The sequence below is a fragment of the Triplophysa dalaica genome, chromosome 24, assembly GCF_015846415.1.
Source record: "Triplophysa dalaica isolate WHDGS20190420 chromosome 24, ASM1584641v1, whole genome shotgun sequence".
Lineage (NCBI taxonomy): Eukaryota > Metazoa > Chordata > Actinopteri > Cypriniformes > Nemacheilidae > Triplophysa > Triplophysa dalaica.
The window spans coordinates 3,680,802-3,690,634 of NC_079565.1; the positions used below are offsets into that span (position 1 = coordinate 3,680,802).

A 9,833-nucleotide genomic window follows, 5' to 3' on the forward strand; every position below is an offset into this window, starting at 1 on the left:
TTTGCTTGAATCCATGTGGTGGGGTATTAGATTAGCCCAATTTATATAAAAATAATCTAGACATGCACTGTCCTTCAAGCTATAATTTCGTTTTATGTTAAGAAATATACTGTAGAAATATATTGTAGAAATATACTGTAGAAAAATAAAGACATCCCTCAAATGTTTAGGCAACTAAATTCGCAAAACAGAGTTTTTCGGTTCTTGTGGCAAAATGCATTGAGTTTAAAAAATTGTGAAGGTTATTTCTCAGTGTTTGTGCCTAAATTCATTTCTTAGAATAATTCGTTTTTTAATAGAAAACACGTGTATAAATTATGTAAAATGTATTTGTTCTCTTACAATATTTTAATCAAAACGTGTATTGTCAAGTAGGTGTAGATTTGACGTCCAAGGTGTCCAAGATTATACAAACTAATAGAAGACAATTAATGTCATAATAATCGAGCAAAATGCTACATGATGTTTTGTAAAAAAACGATTTAATTTCTAAACCATACAGATTTTCAAATGTCCAGAACAATAAAATAGTATGTATATATATTTTTATTTACAAACACAGCATTTACAATATAAAAACGATCACAAGGAGGAGGAAATAATAACTAAAATAAACATTACATTTTGATATAAAATAATGCACAAATGAAATGGTAACAAAACACTAGTGAAATCAGTTAACACACATGACATTACATTCTATGGACGTATGTAAGTGTACAGCATTTTGAACATTAAAACAACATGGTTTATCTAAACAGAAAAACAATACAATTCATTTTTTTGTTTGCAAGAAAAAATACTGTTCTTCTCTCTCTCTCTCTCTCTCTCTCTCTCACACACACACACACACACACACCCACACACACACACAATCACCAACATGGTTTTTATGCCTCTCAAACTTTCAGGTGCATGGGTTTTTTCCTTTGTTCCTCCAGACCTAATTCCAGATTTTCATTCATTTCATCCCACGAGGACATCCCAGCTCAGTCCACTGTCCATTCTGTAAAAGACAAGCACATCAGCACTTTAGTACGAGGTTCCTCTTCAACAGCTGCTTTCCCAAAGAGCGGGTGACTTTTTTTAAACTGTGTGGACATTATGAGTAAATTAGGCAAATTATCAAAGTAAAACATCGTCATTGTCTTCCTCTCATTGCAGCTTCACACAGAGAGCTACAGAGGCCGCAGAGCGATGATGATATCATTTTAATATTTCCATGTGTTTCGCTCTCATCAAAAGCGAAATAAATGATCTGTAATCAATCTCTTTCTCTCTTCTTCAATGGGCCTTTGTAAACAGTGTTACAGCTCTGTCACAGTTTTTAAATATTATGCATGGAGGTTCCTGCCTCTATTCAACGCCACAGCTTCATGTCTTTCTCCGGCAATTTCCACCCTCTCCCCTACGCAAACCCGCTCTTTCTCTTTCTGTCCGCACAACGTAGGATTTGTGCTTTATCTTTTTGTTGTTTTCCTCTGAACACCCTCTCCGGGCTCCATGCAGCTTATGTAAATGAAGCTTTTTTTTGTAGCCTCCTCCCGCTCGCCAATCGCACGCATACGCACCCTCGGTTTCTCACACACACATTCTCACACACAGTCATTCTGTTTCCGTCTCCAACAAACACCTTCGGTGCCAAAGCGCGGGCAACCAATTACGAGACTGCCAACCAACGTCGGTTGCACTTGGCAGAGATCCATATGGACATTCTCATTTATAGCTCCAGTGCAATAACTCGACTGTAACCACGCTCGTGATACGCCACGCACTTGCATTAGGTGACAATTACAAGCAAAGCCGCTAACGCACATCATGCTTATGATGGCCAGGTGCATTATGGGATTCTAGATTTGAACTTGGGCTTGCGGGGAGACCGCAGACCCGCAGATGGTGGGGTGCGGGTGCGGCTAGACTAGAGTGATGGGGTGGGGGCACGTCTCGGTGGGGGGTGGAGTAGGTCTGAGCTGGCGCGGAGATGTCTGATGAATCCGGAGCTGGAAGATTCCCAGGCTCCGGGACTGTGCCCAGCTGCGGTCGGAGGCGGGGAGGGGGCACATCATCAGACAGTCCTGACAGCACCGTCTTTCACAGGCGCATTACTGAGCCCTCTCGCCTCCGTTCCATAGCAACTTGCTCCCAGGTCAAAGGGCAATAGCCCCCCTCGCCGAATGCAAAGAAAGAGGGGAATAGAGGAGGTATGGAACGGACCGTGTCTAGACATCTGTGAACTTGAACTTGACTTTCTCACACAGTGATGCACATAAGGACCTTCGTGCATTTGGCTGACACTTTTATCTAAAGATTTATCCACAGCCCATGGGTTTTTATTTCACATGTGCCCCCAGTGCCACAGCAGCACATTAAGTGTTGGCTCCCAAACATGCTTTTCCTTCCCTACATCCTCCACAACTTCATCAGGTTCCACCACAGAGGCTCAATTAAACTCAGAATTCGAAAGGGTTTCAGATGCTTTGCATCAGCTAATGAGTAGCCTAATAAATAAACTATAAACATCCTTTTCAGTACTCGACTAATTGACGCTTATTTGATCATAAACAAACCAACATACTTCTAAAGATCGTGAGCCTCTGCTCGACTGTCCCTGAAGACTCTGGACAACTGAATTATCCCCCCACCAAACGCCCGTACAGAATCAGGTCAGATGCCGTGTTGTGGTAAGAAGATCAACAGCTTGACTATGTATAAAACAGCTTGTTTTGTCTCTGCTTTTGTTTTTGTGACTGTAGATGCTCAGTTTGAGGACCCCGTCAGGACGTGCGGCTTGAGAAATATCCGTTGTGACTTAATATGTCTTTAATAGCTTGGCTTTTTCTGAAGATTACTTCTTGGCTAAAGTTCCATTAGGAGACCAAGATTAAGTTTGACCTACATTGGACGTTTTTGAAGACTCCGAATGGCACATGAAGGATGGGTTACATATTTGACAAAGTTAAACGCAAGATTTAACAAATACTTTTCTCACAACCTTTTTTAAAATAGAAACACTGCACGCAGATCAAACTCTCAACACCTAAAAATAGAAAAAAATATTTAAACGATTACTTTTTTTCTTTAACACTTAAACATCAAGGTATATAGAGTTTAGTTGATGTCGAGCGAAGCTTTATCCCAGATTAACTGGACACAATCACAGATGTGAAAAGCCGTCAGACTTTTGCTCCTTGCTCTTGACCTAAATACACAGCAGCCATGATCTTGATTTAATCTTCCTGGATTCTGTTAACAGATAACGCTCTATTGACAGCATGCTGTCTTTCTCCACTGAATATAATTTTGACTTGTAAATAAGTTTGCAAAATCAAACAAAATGTGTATGGAAATGCACTTGTTCACCGTGGACTTCTATAAAGACATAATTGCACATCAGCGCATTGTTTGTTTTCACAGACTGAGGTACAAGAAAAAAAAATCGTTTGGTAACTGACAACATCAACAGATGCTGTAGATAGACCTTCAATTATTAGATTACAGAACTGGAATATTAATTTAGCCTTTTGAGTCTTGATTTTATAACTAAATGCAATGAACTCTACTGAACTCTAACATTCTGTTCATCTTTTTCTTGAATGAACATATGAAGTTTATGAGTTGAACTCTTTAACACGCACAATGAATTGTTTAAACCGTAGTGCTAGGGTGATGCTATCGTGTTGAAGCAATGGTTTCATATATCTTTTGTGTTGCATTTCTTGAATTGGTTAAACCGTTGCACTATATGGAAGTCCAAGCGGTCTCAAAAACAATTCTTTATGAGACCAAGTCGAGTCAGGAGCTGTTTTGCGACTTACAGGAATCTCGAGTTTCAGACATTTCTGAAACGTATCCTGTTTTATTTCCTTCCTAATAATATGATCCTGCTGTGTTTTAATTAGGTCAAATGAACTTATTTAAAGGATATTAAAGCAGATGAAGTTTAAATCCAACCAGAATGAGCTACAGGGCATAATTGCCCTCTCCTCAATTCTCGATTCTTGTGATGCCCTTCTGCACAGACGCCCAATTACAGACACAGAAACCCAAAAGCACAGAAAAAACCTTTACCGCCTGTATTTGACAGAAGCTCAGAACTGTCGGATGAACGTAAAACTAAACATGGTTCCACATCACGTTTTCACGTGAATCTTATCTGATGTCATATGACCTTCATCGCTGTGGTTGTGAGGTTATTTGCTAACCTATATGGCCGTGTTTGTTAGCGATCAAATGCATCAGAAACTGTAGTTCTGTACTGTAGATGCAAAAATTGTAGGAAATCTTTTCAGATTGCAGTGCAAGAAAGTTATGTATATATATGTGTAGTTGACAAATAAAACACACGTGTACTATGGCGTGACGGCAAATGTTTAGAAATAATATATTATTAATATTTATAGTTATCATCTAAAATAGAATATTAGAGATTTATCTTCATTTCTTTCTACATTTTTGCTGTCACACCATTGACAGTACATTTGCCCGTTTACTGTATTTTGTATATATTTTCTTATTTTTAAATGAGATAAACACGTAACACAGCTACATTGTGGTGCTTTCAAGATGACCTGAACAGAAAATAACCTTTCACAAAGCGTGTGCGTTCTGTTACACAAAACATGTTTCATGCTTACATCTGCATCTCGCTCAGACACGTATTAACTACACGCAGACTCATTAAGATGATCAGGTGGCCTGTAGCCTCCGTCTGTAAACATACACACACCCCTGTACACACAAACACACACTCGGCCTGACAAAGGCCCTACGATCTGCATAACCGTCTTGTGTCTTTGGCATCTGGTGGTGTCTGGTCTGCATCGCCGTTTCCCACCCTGCCCCCTCTCTGGTGGTGATGCAGGAGCAGCGCCCCTGACAATGGTGGGAAAGCGAAGCTCTTTATAAAGGAGGGGGCCTCCATTGAGTGAGAGGGACCGGCCGCGAGCTGGGCAGAATATTAATGGCCGACACCACGTTCTGTTCATTAAAAGCGCGCGCGCTGCAGCTGCCGGCCTGGCCCCACGGCGGCCCTCGTACCAGCCTCGCCCTCTCTCAGCGTTTCATTAAACCTCAAGCCAGATCGCCAGGGGATTGCCTGGCGATTTTGCCAGGGCCCTGAGCGTGAAGGGGCGATTCATGCTGTTCGAAAAATTGTTTCTGTGTGAAAGGCAGAGAGCAACATCAAGCCACAATAAGGTGACTTTCACGATTGAATTTTTAATTGGACAGCTAATGCATAATATGTCCATAAGCTTTAGTGAACAAGACTTAAGGTTGACATTTATATGAATATATAAAGGAACGTGAATATAGATAGATGTGAATGCTAAAGGCTTCTTTAAAGGGATAGTTCACCCAAAAATGAGAATTGAAAAATCTTGCCATTTCACACCTGTGTGACTTTTGCAAATGAAGGTGTTTCGAAGAATGTTGTTAACCGAACAACAGTGGTGCCCGTTCGCTTTTTTTGTATGGACACAAAACCAATGCAAGTCAATGGGTACTGGCTGCGGTTGTTCAGTAACAAACACTTCTCAAAATATCTTTATTTGTGTGTTCTGCCTAAGAAAGTTTGAAATGACAAGAGGGTGCCTAAATGATGATAGAATTTTCATTTTTGGGTGAACTGCCCCTTTAAGTATTGGATCATTATTATTATCGCTTTTATTAATTTCTTTTCTTAAAATGTATTTTAAAGGGTCTTGTGGTGTGCCGAATTCTTTTCTTGTCAAGAACATACATTCCAATGTGTGCAGCATTTAATGCAACCAACTAATGTGAGGATATTAACTCTTAAAATCTCGTTTCGCTTTAAATGTAACATTTTTTTACAAAGTGTGATAATCCATTATTTAAGAGCATTTTAACTGTGTTATTCAAAGGAACTTGAAAGATTATCAATGTCTTTATGCATTAATATATTCATACATTTATGCATTTATGCATTTACCTATTCAATAATTATGCAATAAATATTCAAGCGTTATTCAAGCATTGAGATATTCTAGCACTTAGTCTGCAACGTTTCAGATTATACATTTGTTTGTGTGAAGAAAATAGTCCTGTATGGTGGGTTCAACACCCATGAGAAGATACATGGACTCTGTCTGTGTCTTTAAAACCCAACCCCTGCTCTCCTTCTATTCATTGCATCTGTGTCAAGAGATTCTTAGCTTAGCGCTACTCATTAGCAGCCCAGTTTCCTAATTTTCTTCTTTTGATTCCCTCCCTCGTTATCCGTTCTCAGCTACAAACAATTAAGTAAGAGATTTGAATTGTAAATAAGCCCCTAAGAAAGAAAACTTCTTTTTGTGTGCAATGCTGTTATGGGGACAAACAATAATACGTTTGTATAATAGTTTACAAGTGAAAAAGTAAAATCCAATGGATGATTTTATAGTAAAGTGATATTTTGACAGGCCTCAAGTTTGACAAATGTGACATATATTCAATACACTTAAAAAAAACTCTAAACAATGCTCCTAATAGTATCTGTCTTTTAAAGACATATCTTTCATTGCTTTTTGCTATTAAAGATATTCAGCGTTTTGAAATAGTAAGTAGTTTTTAGGTTCATTAATCGAATTTCTAACCGAATCGAATTTATCTCCTTAACGAATGATGCGAGATGTCTCTTATCATATCAGGGCGCACTGCAGCATTAAACAAAGGAAAATAGCAGTCGCCGCTACTGTCGTTCAGTTCATTTATTTTCGGTGCCATCCCCCTCCTCGCCAAGCCCCCGCCAAAACCCTATCGTTAATTAGTGAAGTGAGATCAGATAGGCTAGTAGCAAGAGAAGCAAATTAAAGGAGCCGTAATATCCCCGATATGCACACACACACAAATGACCATGATGCAACTCACCTTACATGTGTCAGCCCAGCCATCTTAGCTTCTACTGAAATCTCTGTCAAGATGGCCTCCCTCAGCAGTCTGTGTTGGTGCCAGGACAAGGTTTGCCACGCCGCTGGCCCTGGCATGGGTTCTCCCCAGCCCCACGGGGAACCAGATGGCACTAGGGGTTTCTGGAAAGGCGGAGAAGGAAAGATACCACGTTCCTCTAAGCATCTCTTTCGCTCTCTTCCTCTCTCTTGGATGGTTGTGCCGTTGCTTTATTGTGCCATTTTGTGGATGGAAGTATCGCTCTGTATGCCGCAAGATGGAAGAAGGGGTGAGTATGGGATACATGAATAAGGGGGATTAAAAACACTGTGTTATTATTGCCAGGCTGATGCCATGGCAACCGTCTCTTGGTTTGTTTCATGATGGTTGCACAGGATGGGATTTTCTTTTAGTTCTTCAGTCTTGTGTGTTTTATATTCGCGCCAGGATTGAAATGCTAGGGTTAGTTTGGAGGACAGGAGTGGATTTAAAATCTATTTAAGAGAGGGTTTTTATGGGTTTATTTAAAACAATCTGTCAATTTGCACTTTTAAAGATGTGCATGCATGCTTCTAAACAACCAGTGAATACCCTCCATTTTAAAGGCAAAAACAGGGAAAACTCCAGCAATGCATGGGAACATCCTCATCGGCCTTTAGAAACATACTTCACTGAATCCAACCAATTAGCCAGCACAGTGTATTATTAACCGCCGCAATAGAGTACTGCTCTGTTCAGAGGTTTTCCAAAAGAATTAAAAGCATCTTCATTTAGGGAAGCGCTGGTTTTGTGCAATGATAGGCTGCTCACCCTGCGTGTGTACACACAGGCCATGAATAAGTGTTTGTACTGCTAGCATTGTTTCTGTCTTTCACACGGGGAAATCTAGCACAAAGGGCCTAAATGGGACTACAGGACAATCCTAAAGCCTCCTTTTAGGGTAGAGACCCCAACAAATAGCCCTCGAGTACCTCTTTTGTTTGGTGAACTGGTGAGCATCTCACCCGCCAAAATCGAATCTCTTTTACTAGATATAGTCATAATACACTGCCCCACAAAATGGAATTCTTTTGGAAAAACATGTCACAAGATTATACATCAATGCATATTTTGTAAATAATCCAGTCTCATTATAAATGTATATTGCGATAAAGTAATTCAGGAGCGAGATTATGTTCTGCAATGTTATGTGCAGCTGGGTTATGTTGGTAAATTGCTAACTTTCAGTATGTTCAACATCATCATAGAATATCACAAACATTACAACGCTGATTTTCATTAGTATATTCTTTATGACTTCTTTTAAATGAAAATATTAAAAATGCATAAAACAAATGAACAAAGGAATTACCTGAGGCACTCTCTGACGTCACACCAGTTTACAGTATTTTGAGGATTATTTCTACTTTCGGTTATCTAGCTTTATGAAAAGTGTTATAACTCATACAGCTAGATAACCAAAGACAGAAACCAACCCTCTGAAAGAGGCTTTGGGCCCAAGCGACGATCTTGATGATAGGACTGCAGTAGTACATCTATAAAAAAAATCACAAATACATGTTATATAACTTATATAATTTAAAAACTCAAAAGAAAAGGAGTATCATGTGAACTGTATTATTTACATTTTTACATTTTAATTTAAAACATCCAAATGGGTCATTCATTGAAATAATGATCATGCTCACAGACGAGAAATTTCGTTTTCCAAATTTCTTTCCAAGAGTGTATTTTACAAAACTAAAATGTACAAAATGAAAGATGAAGACTTACTATTATTCAATCATAATAGGTATGTTTTTCGCATATGTATAATTTGACTAATAAGGCCATTCGTATTTTTACATGGCCAAATCCCAAATTTGTCTACTAAGACGTATTTTATTGTGGCAAAATGACAATTCATGCAAAGCTCAATACATGTAACATCAGTTTAAAATACACGAAAAATTATATTATATAAAACAAGAGATTATTCACGGTTCCACGATCAAAAAAGTAATATTAAACTTCACAAAATCTTTCACAATGCGAAAATTGTGCAATAAAAGACAAAACCTACACAATCTATTTGACAGGTTATTTCACCCGCAAAGTGTTAAATAATGCATTTTAACATTTATTCAAGTTTTGAGAATGTAAAAATGTCACAATTTTATGATATTGTGTTTGTGAAACCTTTCAACTATCGTAAGAATATTTTAATGCCCAAAGCAAACTTGTCATTAACATTAATTTTAGAAAATGTGCTTGTACCTAACTGTTGGATACGTGATCTTCGACTTCTGTTCTACTAAATAATATGAACTAATAAATAATGATATAAACAAGATGTGGGATGTTACGAAACTTACATAAGTTGAGTTTCGTCAAGAGGAAAAGGCACGTGATGGTTATATTGCATTGGCTGAACGGTCAAGGATGAACGACACCCATTGGGTTGCTGCCCTTTTCTCTGAACGAATATAATACTTATGCCATATTTGTGAACACACTTTAACATTAAATATATATATAATAAAATAGTAAATGGGTCGCCTGCATGAACTGCATTTATATATTGCAGAGCCGAAATATCTTCATTTATTTGTCTCTACAGCTTTCTCTAAATCTAACAGACTGTCCTGAAAACAAAGCACATTTCATATTTATAGTTATGTAAGAGTGTAAATCGTACCTCTTGATGTCCTCCGTGCATAATGGACTCGCCATGAGTATCCTCACGCGTTGCACATGGAACCCATGAAATGTACCGATGCATTGCAACATGCAGCATGTCTGTAATCCACAACGTCTTCTTTGCTCCCTAGACTCACAAAATAATGGATTTTTTTCTCCTTTCTGTCTTAAAATAATTCTAACCTTTCTGTGCCGCCTTAATCAGTAACAACAGGTGGAAAACTCTCCATCGATTATATCGATTATGATGATGTTGGTGCTGCTGACGC

General features: G+C 38.6%; 1 long non-coding RNA gene across 1 annotated transcript; it reads right to left on the reverse strand.

Moving 5' to 3' along the window:
* Nucleotides 1-528: 528 nt before the first annotated feature.
* LOC130414686 (uncharacterized) lies at nucleotides 529-9,833 on the reverse strand. Its single transcript, XR_008905647.1, has 4 exons — nucleotides 9,563-9,833; nucleotides 8,237-8,420; nucleotides 6,868-7,148; nucleotides 529-1,006 (listed from the first exon to the last, which is right to left on the reverse strand). It is a non-coding gene; the product is annotated as an uncharacterized LOC130414686 (long non-coding RNA).